Source organism: Pipra filicauda, unplaced genomic scaffold (assembly GCF_003945595.2).
Source record: "Pipra filicauda isolate LSUMZ 115617 unplaced genomic scaffold, ASM394559v2 scaffold122_size2191957_pilon, whole genome shotgun sequence".
Lineage (NCBI taxonomy): Eukaryota > Metazoa > Chordata > Aves > Passeriformes > Pipridae > Pipra > Pipra filicauda.
The window spans coordinates 1,588,977-1,615,649 of record NW_024103685.1 but is presented as its reverse complement, the minus strand read 5'-3'; the positions used below and the strand labels follow the sequence as shown (position 1 = coordinate 1,615,649).

Genomic DNA, 26,673 nt, shown 5'->3' with positions numbered 1-26,673 from the left:
GTTCTTTGACTTAAGCAACCAAGCCATCTCAGCCGCAGACTTAGATGTGCACAAGTGGAGGAGCTTGTTCTGTAGCTGCACTACTGAGGGCAGGCTGCCTGGAACCAGCTGGCTGATAGCCAGCTTTCTCACCTCATGCAGGGACAAGTTCCTGGAGCCTCAGCATGCAGCCTGTTCTCCAGTCACATGCTAGGCCCCTGTTTATATGGTGCATATGAATCACAACACCAGTATACTTTGTTTTTCAGACTAGCTTAGACTAGTACAGCTAGTTACTGGCTAAGATAAATGGACGAGTTTGTCAAATGCCATCCATACAGTAATTCTGAAAGAAGAAGGAAGGAGGATGGGAGAGGGAAAGAGAGAAAAAAAACAAACTTCAATTCTCAGGTTTTCCCATAAATCTGGTAGATCAATCTGAAGAAAAAGAAGAATTTGCTTCTCTTACAGCTCTGAAAATTGCAACGAGACTTAAACAAATTCTTCTTAAACACCACAGGATGCCAATCAGCATTTGACATGATCTCAGAACCACTTCTATGCTCCTCTGCTGTAGCTTTGTTTTAGCTCTGACTGTGAAGACTTGTTCTTTCAAGTGCCTTATGTTCCACCTTCCCTCTTCAGGGTTCAGAAAATTACTGCTATGCAGCCACATCTGAAGGCTTCCATATCAGGGCATGGCCATATATGATAATAAATGAGACTGTAATCCTTGCCTTGGTGAGTTGAAGTTTGGCTCAGCATTGTTTACATAGGTTGTAGTGTTCTAATTCAAGAGAGAGATTGTGAAGTTTTGAGTGTGCCACTGAAGCTCAAAAGCACTAACTTTCCAGACACACACTCACACACAGGGAATTGAGGTGAAGTTGCAACTGAGAATGTAAAACAGCAACTTAAACCCCAGGATAACAAGCGTAAAAAAAGTTGCAAGCAAGATACAGGTAATAGCAGTTAGATCTTTCAGAAACTTTTACTGTGCTAATAAATTATGACGTGCTAGAAAAACTAAAAAAGAAAATGGTAATAGACTTTAACAAGCAACTAACTGATTCAAGAAATACTGCATTAATTTAATCATTAATAGTATACATTAGCATGATTTCAGGCAATGTCTGGATTTGCTATTTTTAAAGTTGCCTTTTTCTTTTTTCTATTCTGATGTTTGCAATGCTCGTGGTACTGAACCATTATGAAAGGGTAACTCTAATCATCCAGGTTTATATTTTTGGGTGATTATAGGAGAAAGATCAATGGCATAGAGATGAATGTGTTATCCAAAGCCTCCTTTTTTCTTCAGTGTATTGTGGGGTTCTGAGGGTTAATCACCAGGTCACCCATCTGGAGACCCTGGGCAGTCCTAAGACTAGTTTATTCTTGGAGGCAGAGGCTGAAAGAGACTGGCCCAGAAGCAAGTGATGTTGAAACACAAAGGTACACTGTTAGATTAAATATGTCATGGGATGTTGTCTCAAGTTTGATGTCAAAAGCAGTGGAATGTGGTATAAAGTAAGCAGATATAAGCCAAATCTCATTGAAAAAAATCAAGAAATGTTAAAGGAATGTACAGGAATGTTCAAAACTAAAGTATATAAATTTGACTATCTTCTCTTTTCCTTGAATGACCCTGTTTTTTCTATGGAAAATTTTCAGATGCACACCATCCTGAACCCTTTTCCTGCCTCCAGCCTTTCAGTTCTCATTTTCTGTAGGACAACTAGGACATAACCTCCCAGATAACTTCCTGTCATTTTATTGTACTGACACTTGTCCTTCTTATCTGTTTGCTCAATCCCCTTTCCACTATTCGAGTTTGCATCTAATGTCACACTAAATCATGATTGTCCCATCCTTCTGGGCAGCAGCTGTGTCTCTGTTAGTGTGTGGCCACTTGTTGAGGTTTAACTGGTACAGAACTCACTCTAAAGACAGAAGGGGTGATGTTTGAGTAAAATCAGATTAATGTTAGTTCATAGAGTCAGAGAAGTCTTCAAGGAAAGGTTTGCACATAAAGCAATTCACCTGGGTTTTGTCTCCACTTTTAACTAGCTTGCAACACATGTTACATTAAGGGTCAAGTTCTGTGATATCCATTTATTTATTTCTGAGCAAATACATTGAGAGGCATTTTCTTCCTGCAGGTGGATGTCTTTGCTTTACCACTTCCTGTTTATTATCTGACATTTCATTTCTTTGTAAATCTGAAGTTTACAATTCATGCTGTGAGTTCAGAACTGGTTATAATACTTTAACAACATAGTGAGGATAGCTGAAAGCCAAAATTCACTGACAGTAGATCCCCTTAACAAATTACTGATACACTATGAAAGCCCATTTCAAAGTAGTTCTTTTTATATAAAATAATTTTTTTTTTTTCACTTAGCTTTTCTTCTTTATTTACTAGGACAGCTCTAAGAATAAAGCCTTTATTTTTCAGGACAATCCTCTGTTTGCTATTAAAAAAATTGCTAAATTGGTTTGGAGAAGACAATAATGATAATATGGAAAGTGCAATATGTTCCATTCATATTATGTTAACATATAAATCTTTTGTTTTCAATGTATCTCAGAGGTTTTTGAAGCATCAAGTACTTTGGATGAGCACAGGTATGTACCTTTTCAAAAAAAATCAGAGGCTCCTCAGAGCCTTTCATGGATGGTTTCAGAATTTAAGCAGTTTCTGGTGTTGTATCTGTTGAGCACCATTGTTCTGGCAGTTGACTGAAAAAAGTTAAGTAAGGTCTTATTAGTTTGAAGATAGGAGAGTTAGTGAAGCTGAATAGCTGCCTGAGCCAGAAAGAAATACTGCCAGGAAGTGAATGATTCTGTCAAAATTTTGTTGAAATATTTAACCAAAATTCATGTCACAGGTGTATTTATCATTTATTAAGTTAGCAATAGAAAAACATAGAGAAAGGAGTGAAATATGGCAGTATGGTTTGTAGTTTAAGGGGGGGGGGGGGAATCACAATTTCAAAGCAAAATAAGCAAAACAGATACTAATAGGCAAATTAGAATATCAAAATTGGCTGTTATAGGCAGCTTATAAGTCTAGCAGATACATATTTTTGCACAATTTTTGCGTAGACTTTTAAGGTAGGAGCTGAACTCTCAGTTTCAGAAAATATTTCAGAAATCTTATAATTTTCAGATTGTTACATGTTCTAAATTATAACCCCTTATGTTATTCCCTCGGTAGTAGATTCAGTGATAAAAAAATAGCACTTGGTGCAACTTTTGCTATGATGTGCCCTACTTACATGTGTTTATTGAGGTATTATAAAGTATAGACATAGAAGGCCACTGCACAATGCAGCACACATTGGTTATTATTTCTGAATCCATGTGAGCACAGTGAGAAGAATTGCAAATGTCTTCATTACTGCGCCATTCTTAATGCAGTTTCTTAGCGTGCTGTGACGTTGTACTTCCTTTAATAGAGATAATTTTCAAGCAGCAATTCATATAACAAGTTCTCAGCTGGCAGGCTCTCCGAGCCCTGGGATTTCTGGCAGGAAAATTGGTGAAATTACGTAGGGTGCCAAGCAATCCAGAGGATATCCAAGAAAACATATAAGAAGGATACTGAGTTCTTGAAAACTTGCTTCTATTTACTCTTCCAGTTGTCTTTCTCTACTGTCAGGCTTTCTGTCATTTAATGTATAGAATGATACGGCTAGCTTGTCTGTTCCAAATCAGACCATTTAATTATTTTTCTCTACGAAGTTCCCAGCCTATGGAAAACTGCAAACTAGGAAAAAATGTTTAGCCAATAGTTTGTGAATTTGAAAAAGGTGGCATTTGAATGAAAAGGGAATTTGTGATAAATCTAGGCAAGTGGTATGGAGCTTATTTTTTAGGTAATACAACATTTGGGTTTAACAAATTTCAGTATTTGCTTGTACCAGGTATATGACATCTTCCAAGCTGTGGAGTTCTGCCCCAGCTTCTCTTTTTGTTTTGCACACAGTGTCAGGCAAATATAAGGACATCAAAGGCTGTTCAGCACACAGTATTGCTGTGAACAATGCCTCTTTTTATAAAAGTTGCCTTTTGTTTGAGGTAGATAGAAACAAAGCCAGCTGCAAGTTAATTATAACCTGAAAGGTAATCATGCTGGATTGGGATCCTAGGGTGTTAAATGACTGTCACAAGGCTGGCAGTAGGTGTACCAGGGTTGTGTGGCAGAATTACTGCAAAAGAAGCCCCAGGGAATTCTCTTGACATTTCCTGGGAATTCATGGGGAGATACATTGCCATCATGCTGTATTCTCCTGCTACATGAAATACCAGCGCTGTCAGCCCTCTGTTTCCTTGCAGACAGAGGATGAGTCGAGAGTACTCTGGGAACCCAGACCTGACAGATGGGCCAGCAGTGCTTTTTCGTTGGGCTGGATGAAGAATTCAGGTCCACATGCTTTCTGTGTGCTCTAGGAGGTCCAGCAATTACAGAGTGACTCAGAGGTCACTCTGAGGTTCTGAGTCAGGAGTTTGGGTTTATGCTTTTACACTTAAGTGCATAGGATATGATCGACTTTTGGAAATAATGGCACAGGGCTTTACTTCCTCAGGAAACAGGAGCACAGCAGCAGGTCTACTGGTTCGTGTATGATATTTACATAAGTGGAGCTTCACATTTCTGTTTTCCTGAAACGACTCCCATGAATTCATAGGACTGGCTTACATTAAACAGTAGATAATGATTAAAATAAAGAGTCAACTTGAATAAATAGGAATGAGATAAATGAATTAAATTGGAAAAGCAGCAGGAAATAATGTGCCTTGGGAAAATGACTAAAATGATCTATGGAGAGTGACATTGTTGAAGAGCTGTTGTAATTATGTAAAGTAGTCAGCAAATCCAGGGATCTGTCACATGTTTTATCAAACTGGTTAATTTGCTCTGTCATTTTTAACAACATGTTCTTCATCCTACATGTCCATACAGGCTTGCAATAATGCATGTTTCTTTCATTTGGCAAAGATGTTTTCCTTTCCATTTAGACCAACCATTATAATCCACCTCCTTCATTGTCAAAATAGTGTTGACAATTTAGAAACAATTAAAAGCTTGTACAAGAAACATTCATCCTACATTTTCTGAAAAGATGAGATTCCAGTTAAAGATTTTCATTCTCTTTTTGATTAGCACTGCCTGTCTCAGCAAGGGTTTGTGAAATCGTTTTAGTACGATCAATACACAACTTTCAGCCAAATGTCAGACTGCAAAAGATATTTTAATGCTATTACTGTTTATCAGAAATCAGTATTCTGAGCATTGGTTTCTCTCAGGCTTTTTGATTTCTGGCATCCTTGACTTCCATTATTTATTTATTTATTTGCTGTCAATTAAGTTTGTTATTAAGTTTACAGTAAATTAAAATCACAATGCCTTCTGTCTAGCAAAGATGGAATATCTACTTAGAATAGCAGCATGTAGAAAATACAGCATATAAATGTAAACACATTTCTGTATGTACAAATCCGGAAAGAATCCTTAATGAAAGAACTCTTCAAAACAAACCAGACTTTTGATCTTTAAAGAGATGGAAATCAGAATTACATGCTGAACTCCTTATTAAAAGGTCTGTTATTAGTGTTCCAATATCAAAAGCTCTGCAAAAATAGGAAGCGTCAAAACTGAGGTGACTTGTGCATGTTGATATATAGCCTTGATCCTTGACAACCTCACTGCAAGAGCAGCTTGAGGAAAGGTGAAAAGAACAAGTCCTTTGAACTGTTAAAGATTATCTCAGCTCTTCTGTGCTCATTCCCTTTTTTCTCCCCTAGCCCCATCATCCAGTGTGCTCTCTCTACATTGCTTCTTGTTCTGTTTTAATTTTTCAATTAGTTTTGAAAGACAACAAAAATTTCCTGTCAAGGTAATGTTTCAGGAGCTGGAGAGGAGCAGTCAGCTCAGACTGGTGGTGCTCCTGCAATCCACAATACAGTCTGCCAGGGTCACATTGTAGCACACCCACTTCCAAACTTCAGGATCATTTCATTTTCCTACATAGTGATCCACCTAAGCAGCGAGCAAAATACTCTCTTCTTTCATATTCTTCTCCTCCTTTGTCCTACCAAGAAGGACAATTTGGAAAATAAGCATTACTTTTTACAGGAGCTTTGCAGCATTTGCACATGAACCACATCATCTAAGCATTGAAGCAAAACTAGCACTGTGTGGATATAATATTTTAGAAACAAAATCTGGCTCGTATTTGGGTATTACAAAAGCAGCTGAACTCTACTCAAAATCAGTGTTTATTCTGAGTGTGCTTCTGAGTGTGCTCACCGTGAAAACCTGACAATATACTTAAAACTGAGATCAATGCATCAGAGATACCAGATAAAAATTTACTTGTAGAGTCCCCAGACAGATCCTATAATATCACAAATCTGGGTTTCATCCGCTATCATCAGACAGTGCAGTGCTGCCAGGGTGCTCATAAACTTCCCAATCTCTTTGGCAGGAGGCTCTGGGAAAGAGGAGGGCAAGAAAAGAAGCAAGGCAGCAGCAGTGGAGGAGGGGTGCCTGCAGATCCTTCGGCTGATCTCCTCCTGAGGCATTCAAAAGACAATATTTACCTGTCTGCTTGTGACAAACTAACCTTCAAGTGTGAATTCTTAGACATCACATGGGAATCTGATAAATAAGGGTAAGGAGGGAGGAATCTCTGCAGCACAATTAAATACTTCAGAGTCATCCATAGGGTGATTTTGGATGTCTTTGAAGCACAAAACCCATATTTGCACTAGAAAGTGAAAGTCTCTTGCTTCCAGGAGCAGTGTTTGTACTGAACACTCCAGTGCCATTGCCAGAAGAGATGACAGTTGTGTGTGTCATGCCAGGAAACATCTTTGGTAATTTAATGGTCATTAATAAATATCAGTACAACTTTTAAATATTTTTTGTAACCAGAAGCACTATTGCCTAGGGCTTGAAAAATGAGATTAGTATTCTCTGTGTCGTAGACTCTTTGTGTGTAGCTTTTGCATTTAATAAAAGGCAATTATATAAAAGTCTGGGCTGCCATTCTCAATTTTATACATGACCCTTACAGAAATAAGATAAAAAACCACCAAATTTTCTATTGTGTTTCCAAGGAGAATTCATAACTGAAAGGGAAAAATAATTATCCATGGAATAAGCCAGTGCAAACAATCATAGGACCTTTCTTTATTTGAACAACACTCCACAAAGTTTCTATACAAACCTCAATTACAGTTGCTATATTCAATCTTGTTTGCTTTGCCAACACATAGAAATAGCTGTCACAGTTTATGAATGCTGCACTCTGATAGAAGGTCTGTGTATCCATAAAAATATCCAACACATGCTGCCTAGTTCTCTTTGCACAGAAAAGGAAAATATTAATGTCAATCAGTTCTTCTGTATCACCAGAGCTGGGAGTGGATAGGTTTAGAAATGAAAGGAAGTTTCACAATCCAAGTCCATATTCCTGGTTGCTGTCTATAGCCAGGTTATTTAAGAGGATTCATGTACTTGTCATATATTACTCTGTGATGATTGGATGACTTATTGAAATTTAAAAAGAAATGCTAATTTTTTTCAAAATATATGTTAGGGAAAATGTTTACATAGGTATACGATAAAAAAAATCTTCACCTCCAAATGGAGCTTTAAAATTTTGCTTTCCCCGGACATTTGGTGTAACTGTGTGTGAGAGAAGGAGAAAGGAAGGAAAGAGTGTATGCAGAAAGCAGTAGGGGTAGTATGAGTGGCCTTCCTTCCAAATCGGTTAAATGAAAACTGCACAATCAAATACACAGGAGTTAGGAGTATGACTCTGAGTGTGGAAAGGAAGTTTTAGCTTAATGTCTGGCAGGAGACTGCTTAGGAAGTGGTTAGAGGGGAGGAGCTGTAGGCAGCAGTTGTACACTAATAAATTACTGATGAATATTTCTGATAATAAAACAAAACTAATTACTGGTTTGTCATGGCAACTGTAAAATGTAGTTTTTGCTTGATGATGCAAACAAGGCTTGACATTGATGAAAATTAATTTAGACTGAAGGGGACAATGTTTTGAATTATTCAAAATAAAACAGAGCTGGTTTAAATTGCAGTATTTGTAAGTGAGATACAAACAGGTGTCTTATCAACATGAACATCAAGCCAGGTGATGCAAAGGTGGATTACAGTCTTTTAGCTCCGTCTTCCAAAGTCCCATATATGGGAATATATTCGCAGCTATATGTATGCTCATATGTGATTATATACTCAGTTATGATTATTCATCTTGAGAGCTCAAGGGCTGATCATCTTAGAAGAATGATTATTCTTCAACTCCCAGTGCTCATATTCTGAATGACCTCTAAGCAAAGCAGAAAATTAATGGCAGCTCCTTTTTCTTTTGAAAATAGCATGTTTTCCAAGTCCTGTGGAAATATAATCCACTGGACAGTTTCTTTAATTTCTTCTAATCTTTACTACTTTTTAAGGGACAAATCAAGGAAATGGGATTACATTACTCTAGTTCACATCAACATAAGCTTGGAGTGACTCCTGACTTCCTAGTGAGGTTGCTCTAAATGTACAGTGATACAAATGAGAAAATAAATTGACTCATAAGGTTGTATGTCCTAAAAATTATTTTAATATCCCAAAGCTTTTCTCCACATTGTCCTGAAATTTAAAATGCAATTCAGAGGAATAATTGTGAATGTTAAAATAGTGATTCTAGGCTTTCCTTGAAGGGTATTTAATCTCAGTTCGGAAATAATTATTTTTCATTTAGTTTTGTATTGCTACTTTGTTTTTAGAATCGCAATTTCAGTCCATGTTAGTTCAATTTCAGCAATCAGGCACTAAGAAATACTGCCTGTCAGACTTCAGTGACCACTTTGCAGGAAACTACTAAGAGGTTCTGTACGTCTGATTCCTAAATTTCTCTGAGACTAAACAGTCAGTTCAACTGATAGTAGCAAAGAACAGAAAATATTTAAACATTGTAGTGGGGTTTGCCCACTTAAAATTGAAACCACTGTGTTCATTGCATACTTTTTGGAGGTATATAGAAAACATTGTTTTTTCATATGAAAACAACTTGGTGCTTTCTTTTAATGAAAAATGTCTTTGTGTGATGGGTAAGAGCTGGTTATTTTGATTGTGGCAGTTAAAGGTAGGTGATATATTAGAGGGTCTGGTGTATTATAGGATCTGTTTGTGTTTGAAAAGGAAAATTTGACATTTAATGATAATAAAAGAACTTCTGGATTATTTAGCACTTCTTGCAATAATCAGATGAAAAGTAATGACAGGACAGCTGTTAGAATAAAGTGTGGGCTTCCTATTTCTGATTTGGAGCAGGATCTAAATGTAGTGGCAGTTAATAATTATAATCGTGGGAAATTAAACCAGCACTTAAATATTTTAAAAGCTTGTTAGAAAATGTTTTTAATATTCTATTGCTTCTATAGAGGCATAGGAGTCTCCTAGGGAGAAAGGGGAGGGAGGATGTGGGGGTCAATAGATGACATATTTGTTTCTCAGGAGGTTAAACTGCTTAATCGGTTTTAATCATAGCTTGGAAGACTTGTCTTTCCGCATCTGAAAACTGAACTCAGAAATGTGTAACTGTACCTTCTCTGCACTTCAGACAAAAGCAGAGATGACAGGTTTGACCACCTTCCACATCTTGGAGAAGCACCAGGAGGATTCAGGAAGCTTTTTTTTTTTTTTGCTAGAAGTGTTAGGTCAGTTGTATGTTGCAGGCACAACTGTGCAGGAAGTTATTGCAGACACCAGTCATAGGGTGATCCATCACTGCAGGGAGCTACTGGAGAAACACGGAAGGAAGAAATGGTCTCTCACTACAGCCTAGATTACTGTCAGAAAGTCTAATATAACCGCACTATCAGTCACAACTGTTCCTAGTGTTTCTAAGATCTTTGTTGCACAATTTTGCCTATATTTTTTTGTAAATAAAGAAGATCCTACAGAAAAACTCAGACTAGTCAAATGAAGCTATGACTTTCCAGGCATACCTGGATGGATATGAAGTAACCCTTCTCCCGTAAGAGAACACTATAAAACATTTCATGAAACAAAATTCAGAACTTGTGGACACATTCCTATAGTAATATAAATGAATTTAAAATTATAATTTATTTAAATTACTACAGAAATTTATGCTCCTAACAAAACTGAAAGATTGGTCTCATTTTTAGCTATCACAGTTCTGTTTCTTTCTTTTTATTTTTAAATTTCCAATCATTTTTCATTACTGTAAGATAAAATATTTGAAAGCTGAGCAGTGTTTGGTAATTTTTGCTTCTTTTGTTTTATCTTTTACAAGATGATAATTAGATGTAGTTCGAATATCTTTGGAAAATATAATAAGTAGGAAACAGCACTTGTATCATTTATGTAGCAGCCCTAATACAGATGTTCTGCTCTTATCTGGACACTTTTCTCTTAGAAACTTAATATGCTTCGCAGACATACATAGACTGCTTAAATAGTGTCTAAGATGAAGGTGCTTTATAGAAGTAAAATCTGTTCTTGTAAGAATCAATACTGTTTTGGTACTTTTTTGGTACTCTTTTAGATTAACTGCATTTTCATTAACACATACTTGGGTAGTGATTTAAAAGAAGTATTCATTTAGGATGAAATAAAGCTCTGTTGAGAAGAGTAATACAGCCCTAGGAAGCAATTTAAGTCAAGGTCTTAATGGGACCTTACTGGGCCCTAACTGCTGCATAAACTCTATGCTACCTTTCTTCTGAGGCACTTTTCCACTTTGAAAACATACCATAAAGAGCTAGAGTTTTTAAATCAATTTTGAAATTGAAGAGAGTTTAAAATTAAAATTGTATGTCTCTATTTCTATTTTTCTTTTGTGTTTAAAATTAAAGAAGAGGAGAAAGACCTGGAGTGTGGAAAATCACTCTTTATACAAAATTGCTCTAATGAATTTTTTGCAAGGACAATCATAGGTGTATCAAGTACAACATTTTTGATACCTGAGCTGTTGTTAAAATGTTCTTATTATTTTGGAATCAGCTTTAGTATCTTGGGACCTGCATTAAGACTTAAGCAATAGAATTTAACTGCTATCTGTCTCCGCTCTTCCCAAAAAAGGTGTTTTGGGTCTACTGGAACTCTGTTGCTCCTTATTGCTTTAGGCTGTACAGCCTTTTAAAGCCCATGATAAGAAGCACTGTTCTGAAAGACCACCATAGGTGTTGGTTTTCCTTAAACTAAGACACTCACTTCCCTAGCTCTGCTCTCCTCAGGTCATGAATTAATCTCTCACTTGCTGCCTGGGGTATTTTAGACATATCTACAAGTTTTCTTGGCCGTGCTTTCCTCCCTGACTTCTCTTCAATATACAGATCTAGATTTAAAGGTGGATCAATGCAGAAGCATCTTCCCTCCTTATCTTCTCAAACGCCCTCCACTTCATAATATACCTCTGCACATGTGGGATGCCCACCTCCACGCTGCCTGTGAGAGCAGTCCCTGCTAAGTTCCCTGTATGGTGCTTGGGATTTATGTTACCTCTTTGCAAAGCAGGGGAAAATTTAAGCTAGCCCATACCTTGTGGTCAAGTCTCAGCCCCATTATACCATCACTATAGGCTAAAGTCCATAGGAAAAATCCCTGGGTCCCTGCTGAGGTGAAATTAGCTTGAAGGGAGAAAGGTAGAGAACTCTACCCCAAAATCTTGGACAGCACATCAAAATTTAACTGTTTCTGGCTCTCATCCCTAGCAACTTTCTCCTTATAACTTCATTTTGCTTACACAAATGAAAAGCCTTTAGCCCAGTTTTGAGTACAAAACTGAGTACATTGTATAGAACTGAGTACATCATGGATATTTACAGAATATATTTAGTAACCAAACTAAACCAATTTCATTATGACTAGAAAAAAATTTCACTTAGTTTGCTTTCACTCACAAACCTCTTTCTTGGTGTTTCTTATATTTCTTTTCTTCCTGAAAAACCTGTCAAAGAATGATAAAATATATGTCTATTGATATTTTTTAATTCTGTCCTGGAATCCGGTAATTCCTCACTTCTTGTGCTTTTGCCAACTTTTGTATATAAGCTGCCAGTGACAAACAAATGTGGCAACTATGTTATGCTGTCTTGTATTCTGACATCGGAGACATATATATGTCTATATATGTATAAATGTGTGTATATATATATGTGCCCTGAGGCAATATGAATCAGTGCAGGATGTGTGAGACTGGCTGAAGATTTTGTAAGTGGCCAGAATTTCTGCAGTAGATTAATGTGGTATCTCTTTTCTTTGAATATTTATTGCTGTTGTGTAGGCACAACGTAGGTCTGGATGCGAGGCTGATTGCTCTTTGTCAGCCCCATTCACAGACGGAATATTGCCACTTGCTCTGCGCAGTGTGGTGAAATCTGTGCAGATGTCACATCTACTTGAAAGGTAATTGAGTATCTGTTGGATAAAGGGATTTGTCTTATTCTGAAGTGTTCTGGACTTCTAAAACACAGTATCCAGCCTCGGCTCACAAGAAGAGACTACACGTAGGGAGAGCAGTTAGGCCTGAGGAAAAAGCAGACACCTTTCTTTAGGTGCTTTTAGCTGATGCTCGGGCCTGGCTTTCCCACACAATACATAGTCTGTTGGATGGAGAGGACTGCAGGACAAAGTCAGAGACAATTGTTTGTGAATGATAAAAATCATTCAGTATGTTCACATGAGATGATAAGATGTGATAAACTAGACCCTCCAGCTTAGGTTGTGAGTTGTTTCCTAATATATTTCATACCATGAGAGCCTCTTCTTGCTTTTCTAATACCTTGCTGAGAGGATTCACCCACTTAAAATCTTCAAATAACTGTTTCAGCAATGAGTATCATTTTACAGTAAGTATTTTACCCTTTGTTGTCAGTGAAACTGGTTGTTATGTTCAGCAGAGTCAGAGGAAAGAGAGTCAGCCCTGATGTGAAGGATCAATGGTTTCCACTTTTTCTTTCTGAAAGTCCAGTGAGGGTGTTGACCATACTTTGGGAAATGTTGCAGATCCAAATCAATACATATTGCATTCGAACTCACAAATAATCAGCAGCCACACTTAGATACAGGTCAGTCAATATTCACATCAAGTTCACATCACATTTTATCTCCTGATAAATCTCTGAAAATAAAAGTCATCTAGTGAGGCTGCTCATCATCTACTCCATTACAGGTTAAGCTACCATGTGACAATGTCAGTTGTGTCTTAAAAGTAATAGACTTCCTTTTTTTCACTCTTGACATCTTTGAAAGAAATGGACATAACCCTGTAGACTAATCTCCGTACAGTTTAACACCCAACACTGTTGGTATTGAAGACTGCATACCACTTTCTTTGTTTCAGAAATAAATAGAAAATATTTTTAAATAGTTACTTCCAGAGAAAGGATTATAAATGTAACATCACTGGACATTTTTTTATAACTATTTTACTGTTCTCAGCCATCATTATTTGCAGCAGGGTCTTTCAGTTTTTATTTTTCTTCTGTTTGTGAATAGCTTGCTCTCATAATTGATCCCTGCAGGGATTTTGTATCTCAAACTTCCTTTTTAAAGGATATTTCCAATTAGTCTGGCAGTTTGTCTATATGCTGGGATAAAGGAAGCATGTCACTTTCAATAGTCTGAATCAGTTTTTACATTGTGAAGAAAATGTATTGAGGATGTCTAAGATCAAAGTTTTTAACCATCTTGACAACAAAGATTGCTACAAATGAAAAAAATACCTTTTGCAGAGATCTTTGTAAGAATTTGATCATAAAAGTAAAGCCCTCAATAGGCAGCCTCCAAAGTAAAGATATGTTTGTAATTATGGTTTTAAATATACTGAGAAGAAATGCAGTGCAAAAACTAGGAATACATGTTTTTGCTAGTGATATCAATTATTTCTCTGTGAAAAACCATAAGTAAAAATACAGTTATACACTGTGATGCCACGTTTTTAGTGCTGGGGGAAAAGGCAGGTAGGAGTGAAGGGGTAACAGAAAGGGTAACAAAAGTCACCAGATGCTAAGAATTTTGTCTGTGGATATACTAATAAAGAAAACGTCTTATTCATAGCATGGTTTAAATTTAGCTCTGTAGTGTTTAGAAACAAAGGTACCATGAGCAAATAGAAATAATCCCTATAAGTAAACTGTTTTCTTTATTGAAATCAGTGAGAATGAACTTAGTAAAACTTTTATTGACCTGCTGCAGTTAGTAATAGCTGTATTCAAATGTCATTTACAGCACAAGACTTTAATTCATAAAGTTGTCACTAATGCAGTAGTTTTGTTAATGTGGTGCATTTTAGTAATTGTCTTCAGTATTGCTTTGCTTTAGTTTTAGAGATAAGCTGTATGAAATAGTACTAATACACCTGGAGGTTCAGTATGGCCTTTTAGTTACTTTTATTAATTAGTCTTTGCTTGACAGGAGCATTTCTTTCTTCACTGAAGTTGCAAAAAGTCTTTTAAATAACTGCTCTCAAAAAAACCCCCCAGAACCCTCAAGAACTAGTAATTAAAATTAATCTGTGGTCTCAATCTTTGTCTTGTCAGACCAACTGAAGTATAATTCATGGTAAGAACATGGTCTTATTGGATTGTTCCACCAGCTTGTTTCCAGATGTCGAATCACATCTCCGGTGTGGGTCCTACCCATGTAATCTGAATTTCCCATGTTCACAGGAGACATTACAAGGGAGCTGCATTGCCCAGGATTGCTGCTTTTATGCGTGTGTTTTGCTAATGCACGAGGGCCGTTGTTTGACTGATCTGATGCAAAAGCAGAGCTTTCCCTCTTTTGTAGTCTCCTGCCGACTGACCAGCTGATGTGTGGCCATGACAGCAGGAGCTCAATGAGGCACCACCTGCAGTGTTGTGACACTTCCATTCACACTCTTTCACTTCACCCAAGTGAGATGAAAAGTATCTCTGTCTTACTGAGCTGACATCTTCACCTCTCACTCTTTCTTGGTTATCAAGCTGTGGCACAGGCAGGTTTTCAATAACTCCTCACTTTCACCAGTTAAATAAAATTATTTATATTTTCTGATTACGTTGCTGAGGTTTGCACAGCAATCTCAACTCCATTTGAGAGAAAAGAACAGACTCGGAATAAAAAAATTGAGGAAGTGTGGGATTAAGGATCATTAAGCACTGATCTTCATCAGTAGATATAGTCTAAAATAATAGTCCCTAAATGTCCCTACTCCTGGTACAGAAGTGCTTTAGCTCTCATTGTCATCATTGTTGAGCTCTTATTTCAGTAGAGCTGTATGTCTCAGCCTGGCCGTCCTGTGGCACAGGCTGCATCTGTAGCTTTTGAAGGAACAGGATTTTTTTATGCTGGATGTAATCCATGAGCTGTGAGTGATCACTGGTGGGAACAGTTACTCAAATTACTGTTATTAGTACTTTGTGCATGAATGCAAGCAAACCATAATTGACTGGAAAAAAATAAAGGAAGAAAAGTATTTTTCATGGGAATTGAAAACTCACAAGCTCCTACAAGCACAAAAGGGCACAAAAATGTGATTAATGTGTCAAAAGATGTTGTAAACTTTTATTGTAGATGAGACCTTCAAAAGATGAAAACTTTAAAACCTGTAATAACATTTTTATTGAGTTTCAGGTGTGAATGTAGTGAAGTAAGCCTTTTCCATTGCAGTTGTTCCTGATACATATAACATTTGATCTGGCAAGGTAAATATGTTCTCAGAGTCTATAATAGCAGAGAACAAAAGTCTTAAATTTCACTGGTACTGAATTCTTCCATTGCAAAACATTTGGGTGACAAATAAATCTTTCTCTCAGATTAAATTTTAAAACTATACATTTTTATAGATTTTAGAAAACTTTAGATAGCTAAAATTCATTGGACCTTCTAAACCGTCTCTTTGCTTATGTGAGTTTCCTCCTTATAGTACTTCTCACTTCCCAGTTTAGTTTGTTTAGGTTGTTTGCCCGTTTAGCATTTTAAAAACTTTCTTCAGAACTTCAAATGTATTCTAAAGGCTGATAGTTTATGATTCCAGGTGTCATGGTTTAACCTCCAGCTGAAACCAGAGCACCAGGAAATCCTCTCTCACTCATATAAAACTGAGTACCCTTCTTATAACACTAAATAAAATCCTCCCTTTCTTAGAGCTGCACTATGGGGTTTTTTGCCCCTGCTGTTAGCATCTGGATTATTCTTGAGATACTTGTGCTTCATTACTGGGAATAATTTCTTTGAAGATGTAGGACAACCCGTGAGAATTACGTTTCACTGATTCTGTTACAATTTCCAAAATTACTTGGTGCTCTTCGACATTTTAAGTATTTCTCCTGTACTTGCCATTTTCTTTAAATGATACGTTTCCTCACTCTCTTCCCATAACTCAAGGACTTCTCTTCCTCAAACTTTTCTATTTTTCTTCTTTAATCTCTAGTTAGTTTTTAAGTATCTTGTATATATTAAGCTGCCTTAACTATTACAGTACTATTACTTTCAGCCTTTCAGTCTTCTTAATATGAAAGACCATAGAAATGGCTGTGGGTCATGAAGAAAACTGAAATTAATTTGTAACTAAAGGATAAAATCATACTTGTGTGAAAAAAAAACAAAGCATGTAATTTTTTCTTTTGTTCACATGCCAAAGAACAGAACCTTGAAAGAGCTTTCTCCCTTAGCTGCAACATATAATATTAGTATGCTGAAGTAGTGTGAGGCATATAGCTCCCATCTAGGCTTAAAGTGTTAAGGATATCCACTGCTGCAGAATCAATTTGAAACCTTAAGCCTGAAATCTATTCATGTTTGGGAAGTTTTCTGTTCACCTGTTAAACAGTTACTAAAATAGGATTAATTCAAAATTAAAAGAAAGACCTTAAAATATGAAGATGTCTCTCCAAAACAGTTTATTTTTGTAATTTTTCCAAAATTCAGGGTTAATATTATGAACTACCAATTTTATTTGGATAGTTAATATTTAAAATGAATATGACAGTAAAGTATATCAATATTGTAAAAAAGATTTTTTCTCAGATGGATGATGTTTTTAATCATTTCACATTTTCCACTATTTATATATATATATGTGGTCTGATTCTGTAATCTCAGATTTGTAAGTGATGTTCCGTTAGGGAAGTCAAAATCAGTTGCACAGACAATGTTCTTCTCATTGGCAATTGCATCGATATTTGTATAGTAAATTTTTCTGATCAGCACCAGTGGATTTTCCAAAAGATGCTACTGGAAAGCAGTTTGGTATTGCTCAGGGACTATCCATTGTTCCTGCACAAATATACAAAAGTAAAGGACGGAAGTTAATGCAGTATCCATTAGCAATGACCAAGTATCTGTTTTCTTTCCATTATTTTAGCCCTTGTACACAATTCATTTGTTGTCTGGCATTGAGGATTCTGATTCATTAACAAATGGGACAAAAGAACCTTAATATTTCTGCTGAACCATTTTTTTGCTATGAAATTCAGTTCCAAGCGTCTGTCAGAACTAGATTTGATGCATGTATGATAGTACACAAGTGTGTGCATTTTATATATAAAATATGCAAAAATACTCATCTGGTATCAAGAGTTTTCTAATTCAAATACTTACCATCTGGGGTTGTATTCTCACGCTAGGAACTAAGATGCTAATAATTTTTTTTTTCTGAAGAAGTACAATTTCCAAGTCATAGAAATATTTGCATTAAAACTTTCTGTAGGAGTATTTTCTTGGCAAAAATCGATATGAATTTTTCAGGTAGATTTTACTCAATAAATGGTGAGTTGATTTTGTTTTCATCTGGACTCAGTATGTCCTGGAAGTTTCTTGCCTCTGAATATTGAGACAGCTGTGCCTAGAAATTAAAAATGGAACTTGCAGAAGCAGTGCACGGCTTAATACACTGTTAAATAAATGCAAAGTGCTATAAGTCATTGCAGTCCACTTCTAAAGGTGAACCAGAATTAAATACCAGCATGTCAGAAGTTCCTGCTGGAAGAGAGAGTTCACATTTCACTTACCTCTGGTTTCTGGTTGCTTAATTGACATTGTTTGCTACAAGTAGACTTTGCAGGCAAAGATAAGTCATATATGCTACTGTGATAGAAAGTATATGTTGATAGAACTTTTCCCTAGAACTCTATAAAGTATTAGTAACCATTTTTTACTCCCAAACAACCATTGCACATACCTGTAGATCAGAATTTGACAATTATGGTTAGCAGAAACAAAACAGCCAAACTTGCTACATATGGCTGCTTCCATTTTGTGCCAAGGAATCCTATGTGCAAATCCACATGACTGGAAAAGACCTGAGAAGCTTCAGGGATTCCACTGAGGTTCCCTTGGGAATCTCAGATGGAGATACAGAGGAAAAAGTAAATGAAAAATTGGCAGCAAACCAGAAGGAGAGTTCAAACAAACGGGACTGACCACCCTGACCACTTCTGTCAGAGCTTGGTTTATTTTTTTGTTTCCAGTGAGCATCTTTAGCATTTTGCATGCTCTAAAAGGAACAAGAAGATCCTATCCTTTGTATACAGGATCTCTGTTACCTAAAAAATCCGTATCAGCTAAATTAGTATCTATAAAAAGAAGATAGTGGGAAATCTACCTCAGCCTAATTTCTAAGTTTATTCAAAACAGTAGATATTTGGGAATTACAGGTTCTGCTTAGTATTCTAGAGCTGATGCAATAATATCAGGCAAGCAGAAGTGTGAAGGAGAAATTTGGGGATGTAAATTGCTTCTTCCTCAGAGTTGCTAAAATTTTATTCAAGGTTAGATTATTACTAATCTTGCACAGGTGCTCAAGACAGAAATTACAGAAACTGCAAAAAGCTGCTGCCTCCCTGTTTGTGCAGAGATGCAGTTCCAGCAGCTGCTCTCCCTGAGTCAGATGTGTGTGATACCAATGCAGAGAGAGGTGCCAATCTGTTGAAAAGTAACAAGCTGAGGAAAGCCAGTTGTTTCTCAATAGCTAATGTACCTCTTGTGTCAGGGAGCAAGTAAGGAATCTCAGTGCATCCTGCCTCCTGAGGAGGAGAGAGAGCTGGGTGCTACAGGAAAGCACTCACATTAAGAGAATTTATTATACACACAGAAAACAAATTAATTCTGCAGTAGAAACTGACTGATATATATAAATATATATATATAGTCTCACAACATGGTTGTAGTTGGATGACTACATGTTGTAGATCTTTGGAGTCCTTGATTTGCCTTCCTAGTTATTTCCTATTTCTCCTGTGTCTTTTAATGAAACAACTGTGAAAAAAAACAAGCTCTGGTGTATATAAATAGTACAAGAAAATTAGGTGAGCCATAAAAAGTTGATAACCATTTTTTCTAGTTTCATGAATATTCCATAATCACTAAGAATACATTCTAAGAGTGTGCACATAAGTACACATACTGTCACATGCGTGTCTTCACTTGTAACTGATATGCTCAGCTTTGATTAACCTGTCCCTGGTAATAAACTACTGTTAGCAGGAGTTAAAGATACGGTCTGAGAGAAAAGAGGCAATCTGGCCAGCAGTCTCTGTAAATGCATATATATGTCATATTGACATCAGTAGTAATAACTCCCATAATCAATATATCAAACTGCCCTCTCTTTGCTCCTGTTATGATGTACTTTTACCTTTCCCAAACCTATTCATTTAAGTAAGCTAGAGTGTATTTGTTTGTATAAATGCAGAGTGTATTGATCCCTGGCAAGGATCAAACTAGTGATCTGTTTTGTAAATGTCCACTGCCGAACTGGAAAAGAGAAAGTTTGGCAAAGGAATGGGTTTTACTAAGGAATGATGCCTTCCTTCTTTCAAACAAGCTGGTTTAGATCTAATCAAGGGGTTTTTTTTAAATTATGGATTGATAATGTACCAAGGTTTGTTTCATTAAGTCCATACACTAAGGCAGTGATTGCCATGAAGGGCTGTAATACTAAATCTACAATTTCTTAAGAAGGTGACACTTTTTAGTGTGTAAGATCAGGCTTCAAAATAGATGGGTAGAGAGTAATATGTGTTCAAATTTTCAAACATGCTGACTGCATTTATTTCTATTAATTTAAACATAGTAACTAAATGTAAACCCAAAGAACTAATTAATGAAAAGGGTATGTGGGTGTATAACCAACCAGTCAGTTGTAACTGACTCTCTGCTGTGACAAAGTTCCAGTGCCATTTTAACTGGACTCAAATCCTACCTGAATATGACTGCCCAAATCCGATCCTTTCCTGTCAAATTTTTCCTGGTGATAGAAATGAGACCAGGCACTGCTGGAAGGAGTGTGGCTGTGGTTGTCCGCCTTATAACACTTCCTGCCTGCAGCAAGACTCATGTCACTTTGACACTAGCATCTGCAGAGGTCCATGGTATGTTGCAGAACATAATATATACCTTTTTCTCTTCAAGACCCTATTTCTGCTACTCAGCAGCCACAAGGGAACAGCTTTGGGCTTTCTGCCTTCCACCAACACAGCTGGCCAAACACCAGCACAGGGTTCCCTTGCCTGATTTCTGTGGGGTAACAGAAATATGTCAGTCTGAGGAAAAGGTTTCCTTCTGGATATAAAGCAGACTTCTAACACCATGAGCTATAGAGCTGGCAAGGTTGCCAGGTATGGGAATTCAAGGACCTAGGCAGTTGCCCTTGACAGGAAATTTGTTCTGTCAAAAAAAAAACAACCTGCTGCAATATTTACAGCACTAACTCACTTTAAAAGGTTAGCCATCTAATGTCTTGCTTTATTGCAAAAAATGATTCATGACTTCTATAATGATGCTTGTTATAACTGGTGAATTCTATATTAAGATTTTCAAACGATATGAAACTTTTTTTTATGTTTTCTTGGAGAGAGTAGTTTGAAGCGTTTAGAGATGCTAAAAATGAAAGACAAATTAGCAATTCTTTGAGAGTTCAGGAACTTAAAAGTTAATTGCATAGACCCAGTGCTCTTGTAAATAATTAGATATAGTCTTGACAATTAAATAAATTGTGGTTTCGTTTCCTACTCAAATAGATTCACCAAGGCACAAAACAAGACAAGATCTTAAAGTTTATATGAGTCTGTATTTTGAAGTTCACCTTTAGCCATCTTTGGTCTTCCGGACTTTTCATGTACACAAGTCCACAACTTAGAGTGAAAAGCTTTACTAGCACCATTGAAAATGATATCATGAAGAACTTTGTTTGAAAGTTATAAAATCGGTGTAAGAACTTGAAGAAAAAAGGTTGACTGCTAAACTAAGTGGTTGACCTGACTCTCATAAGTTCTAATGATGTCAGATGGGACACTCTCTCCCTTCACAAAAGGCCATGTGACTCTCTTTGGAAGTATTGGAAGTTTAGCTCTAAAATTATCACCTTATTTTCTCTTTACTTAAATACTCCAAACCCCTAGGAACTATCTCCAAGTAGTTATCTGAGATCTGAAAACCAGTTTTAATTATAATCCAATTAAGAGTGATATGAGAGAGTGTGAGATGGAGCTGTAGGATGATACTTGAATGCCATAAACCATATCTAAGAAGATACCTGTATAATTAGCATAACCTTATATCTGATTCTTCCACTGGACAGCATCCTCACGTTGTCTCTAATGATTTACTCCTGTACATCGTCAGAGATTTCTTTCACATCTTTGAAGCACTGATGTTTTAATTCCTTTGTTGACAGTTCTTCTAATTCTTCAGAGTGATCAAAACTGAGTGCTATTGAATAAATTCTTCAGTTTGGGCACGTATAGCATTTAGAGGACCAAGAGAAACACACTCTCTCGTCTTGTAATTGAGTTTCTTCTTCTGAACCTCCTGTAGAGCCATTTGAGTCAGTACTGCAACAGTGCTTGATGGAAAAAATTCTTATGCTTGATACAGAGCCTTTTAAAAAAGAGACTCAGAAAAGCTGTACTTTGAACAATTTCTAACGAGCTTGTGCCTGCACCTCAGCAGAGTACAGGTAACTTCACATCTATTCGTCTCTTACAAAGAGAGCTGGCCAGAAAGCTTCAGGTACAGCAATTTTCATTGCTAAATGCATTTTTCAGGAAACAGAAGATTTTCTCTGGAATCTAGCAATTCTATTGAAATTTTAGATGTAAAAGGGTGTAAATGCATTATGTAGACTAATGATTAACTACTGATATTTTTAAAATGTAAATATTTAAAACGCTTTACACACTTGACATTATCAAAGTAAAATATTTTGACACTGAAATATTTTTTTACATTGTCAATATGGAAATCTGCTTGGATTTCGAATAAATCAAAATAGAAAAAAAAGCTCTTCTGAATTAAAATTATTGGCTTTTCATTCTAAACAAAAAAAAAAAAAAGAGGAACATTTCTTTTGAGCAAAAATAACATTTTTCGCATGCCCAGTTTTATTCATAGCCTGTCCTAAGCTGCTCCAAACATTCTACCAAATGAGTCTTTTTTTTTTTACCACTTTTACACTGATAAGTCCATATACTTTTTTTGCAGTTTCATGAAGAGTGCTGGAAAAACTCTGAAACTGGAAAGTTGTTTTTTTCAAACTATAGTTTTAGAAGTCCAGGTGCATTTTATCCTCCTTTTGCCTGAAGACATGCATTAATTACAGCCTCAGGATTCATGGAAACCAAATTTACTTTCACTGAGCTAAGAAAATTACAACTATCTTTAGATGCAGCCATTATTTTTCCCATAGTTCATAGAGCACTATTTTGAAGCTCTGCCATCAATCACAAAATTATATGTAAATTAGATTGTATATTTAAAAAGCTTCAGTAGAAATATGTAATACTGAAAGTCAGAGAGAAAACATTTTCCATGCTGAGATCTGAAAGCAGATAGACTTCATGTAAGTTCAAGGCATTTATTTCATTGGAGACATTAATCACATTAGAGATGTGAGACCAATACCTTTCAGATAAGCTACTGAAGTTATGAGAGAGAGGTTTTTTTGTGGAATTTGAGAAAGCAATCATTGATTTGATATGATTTGTTGAATTCTCTGTTCAGTATATCTTGTCAACCATGCAATGGCTAAGGACATTAAGGGGTCTCCACCAGGATTTGTGCAGTGGTTGTGTAAGAAGCAGCTGTATTTGATTCAGGAAATCTTTCATTTGCTTTTTCGAGCAAACTGGCATCAAATCATCAGGACAGGATGTGTCACAGAGGAATGGCTCCTTAGCATGTACATGTTGGCTGGACATTCACAGAGTCTGATGTTCAAAGGCCAAGGTGATACAATATTTGTTGTCAAGGCTAGTAAATGGTCACAATATGGTCCTCAGCAAAAAGAATCTGTTGAATGAGATTAGTTTCAGTTGTGCTGCAGGCTAGTGGAAATATATTAGGTTTTGAGTGGTAAGTGTTATTATTTCACTGGGGTTTTTTATGATTTGGTTGTGTGGAGTAAAGTGTTTCTTTAGTTGGAGAAATAATCAGTATGTTACACCTTGTTCTTGGGAGCTTTATATAATAAATGTTTTAAACACACTCAGATGGATGTCAACCATAATGCATAGTTTCAGCAGAATTTATTTCTTTGGAATCTTAAAAGCACCTGCATAAAACCAACATGTCAATCAATTAACTTTGTTTAGTTTTAAAATTGCCTAGCATTATATTCGGGTTGCTTTATTTATCAGTTATGACTATATGTGTGGTCTCTAAGGCAGCATACTCTCTTAGGGCATAGTAGACTTAGGCACATTAAATCTATAGCAGATTTAACCAGATTTAAGAACGTGCATGCATGAAGAACTTACAGAAATGCTTTTCTGAATGAAGACTGTGTTTTAATTAGGATCGCAAGTCTGAAGATCACATTCATGGATTATCTAATCCACAATCCTGTTTCTATCAAACATTCTCTTCAGAAATGTATTATGCTTCCCCTTAAATTTTTAAAGCCTTTATGGTTTCATCACTACAGCTGTGATATGGACAGTGATTCGGTTTGGTTTGCTTTGATGGGTTTTGATTTGGCGATATTGTTGGCCAACCTATAGCAATATATACTATCGTGTGATAATTTGAATAACAATTCAGCATATCATTGGCAATTATAATTTTCTAAGACTGTTGCTGAAGAAGACGTACCAAAATCTTAGAATGAGACCAACAAACATGGATATAAAAATATATAAAAATATAAAGATATATATATAAATAATATAAAGATATAAAAATAAGTGGGAATTTTGCATGTATTCAAAAATGTGTGGGGAATAACTGTCAAAGCAATACACTGAAATTCAGTTTTTAACAATACCCTAAGTATCTTTAGAGTGGCAGGTCTGGGTGAGAAACCAAAGTCAGCCTCTGATTTCGAGTTGTTGGGGTTTTTTATATGTATATATATTTATATAGGGTTTAGCTGTGTAACAGACCTTCATGGAAACTTCTGCTTGCAAATAACTTATACATTCTGTAAAAAATATTATGGAAATTATAAGCTTGACAGACAGCAAGATCCCCTGAGAATGTGTGAGTGGCAGAAAGGATACAATTACCTCAGCCCACAGGCTAATGCAGAGGGCGTTCATAGGGTTGAGCTACAGTGCAGTGAAGAACTAAATGTTTCCCAGTGGTCCAGCTGGGTTCCTGTGCTCAGAACACCGTCCATCTAATACCTGACTCCTACAAATAGCTCTGAATTAAACCATTTCTATTTGTCCAATGGTGAATTGCTACTTAATTGGTTGTCCTCATCATTCTCTGATTGCAAAAAGGCTGGCGGATATATGCTGCCAGTTCTTTTAAGATAAAAGAAAAAAGTTGTTTGTTTTGTATATCCCACATCCACTCAGATCTTGGCTTGCCTAGAAGGTCAAATATCACCCAGTCATATAGAAAACAATAAGCTTGCAGATCATTGTTTTTCTTCTGGGTAGTTAAAATGTGGAAAATATAGCAAATCATTTTGGTGAATTATATGTTTTATGCAGTTTTGATGCAGTTTATTAATTAATTTTTCAGAATCCATTCTGTAAGGTCCAGTTCTAAACTTGTAGAGTAACAAATACTTCTATATAGGCAAGTGTATTTGGAAATTAGTGTTTGCCATTGAGTGTATTTTGAGTGAAGACATAAATGCTGTCCTTCATTTACTATGATCCAGACTTAATATCATTTTTCCAGAAAACAAGCAATTGAAAAATACTACTTCATTGCTGTTTTACACTTTATGAATTTATTTACCTCTGTGAGTTATTAGAAAAAACCTTGAATAAGAACAGTAGTTTTTTATTCCTGTTTTGCATTAATGGAAATGAACTGAAAGAAAAATGAGAGATCAATACAAGTTTTCAGAAAAGTCATATTAACACAGATATAAAGAACCTCTGATGTTTGTGTATATGTAGAAGAGGTTAGAGTGAAGGTCTTTTGACAAATAGAAGAATAAAATTATTAAAAAGAAATCAGGGCTGTTTGTTATTTAAAAGGCTACATGCAAATCTGTTAAGAGCATGTTAAGTGCATAGCAGCCTGGAAGTAAACAACCTGAGTTGTCTAACAGAAGCCTCATAAGGACAGAAAAGTCACTTCAAGAAGCTTTTGAGCACTTGGGACAGTCTCCACTCAGAACCAGTGGGAGTCTCCCATGCAACTCCCTTGCAGGTTAAATTTCAGCCTTTGTTGGTTAGCAGTAGTCAAATACAGAGAGAGAGAGAGATCTTGCAAAGTCACACTAAAAAAGTATGAATATGTTAATCCAGTTGATGGCAACCTTCTGCAATGCTGAGTGATCTGAATTTCTTCACTAAGTTTGCTTGCACTGTCTGTATCCACTACTGAAGATGAGTAAAGGGAGCAGACTCAGGGTCCCATTCTAATCAGGTACAATAGCATCACTCAAGACCTGTGAAAGTATCACTATTCCACTTGGATTTCTCAAATCAAATTTCATCTACACATCCAAACTAAGCTTTGATATTTGCCTGGCTTTAAAGAAAAGGTCAAATTAAATAGCTATTAGCTATTTCCTATTAGCTTTAAGGCGTTTTCTTCCAGAGGCATGAATATATCTTGTGGAATAATGCAGCTGGGACTTGGACATTTCAATTAGGTTAATGGATTTTATACCCATTTATAAAAATGAGCGATTAAAGTGATGTACAGAATGGCACACCAATGACTCCTTTTAGAACAGGGCCCAGTTTAGCCTAATGACTTCTCTAACCAGGTGACATTGCACACCCAAGGACTCTGTGCTTAAGTATATACAGGAGATGTTTGCATGGGTCTTTTCATTGGAAAGTGTTGACCTATGCACTGGTTTTCACAAGATCAAGGAAACAAAAATGGTTGGGTTTGGGAATTTCTTCACGTTAGAAGAAAAAAAAAAGTATCTTCTTAATTTTTACAGAAAGAACAACCTCATTGCCGTCCACATTTAGTATACACCTCCTAAACAATTAAATTGACTGAATTTGCTTACATTTCACTGCTATCCATTAAAGTTAAGTATACATTGCAATGTAAATTACTTAATGGAAAAATCTGCCTTGAAGAAACCTTCTAATGGAGAAATTATTTTTTATAACTTCCTAGGTTTGCAATAATTCCTATTTAATATTGATGTAGATGTTTTGAAAAACAGTTATGAGTTATGTCATATTACAGAATCACAGAATATATGAATTGGAAGGGACCCCACAAGGATCATCAAG

The 26,673-nt window shown here is 36.2% G+C and overlaps 1 protein-coding gene across 5 annotated transcripts in view; it reads left to right on the top strand.

The window, feature by feature from the left end:
- Nucleotides 1-26,673, top strand: part of CHRM3 (cholinergic receptor muscarinic 3) — a 281,903-nt gene that overhangs the window by 224,072 nt on the left and 31,158 nt on the right. Inside the window, exons 1-2 of one of the 5 annotated variants that reach the window (XR_005566284.1) lie at nt 6,483-6,656; nt 6,781-6,850. The exons of 3 other annotated variants lie outside the window; for them this stretch is intronic. The gene's annotated coding sequence lies outside the window, so the exon portion shown is untranslated. Of the gene's footprint in view, nt 1-6,482; nt 6,657-6,780; nt 6,851-26,673 lie in introns of those variants that run through there. One more of the 5 variants, XM_027750681.2, reaches the window with a different exon arrangement.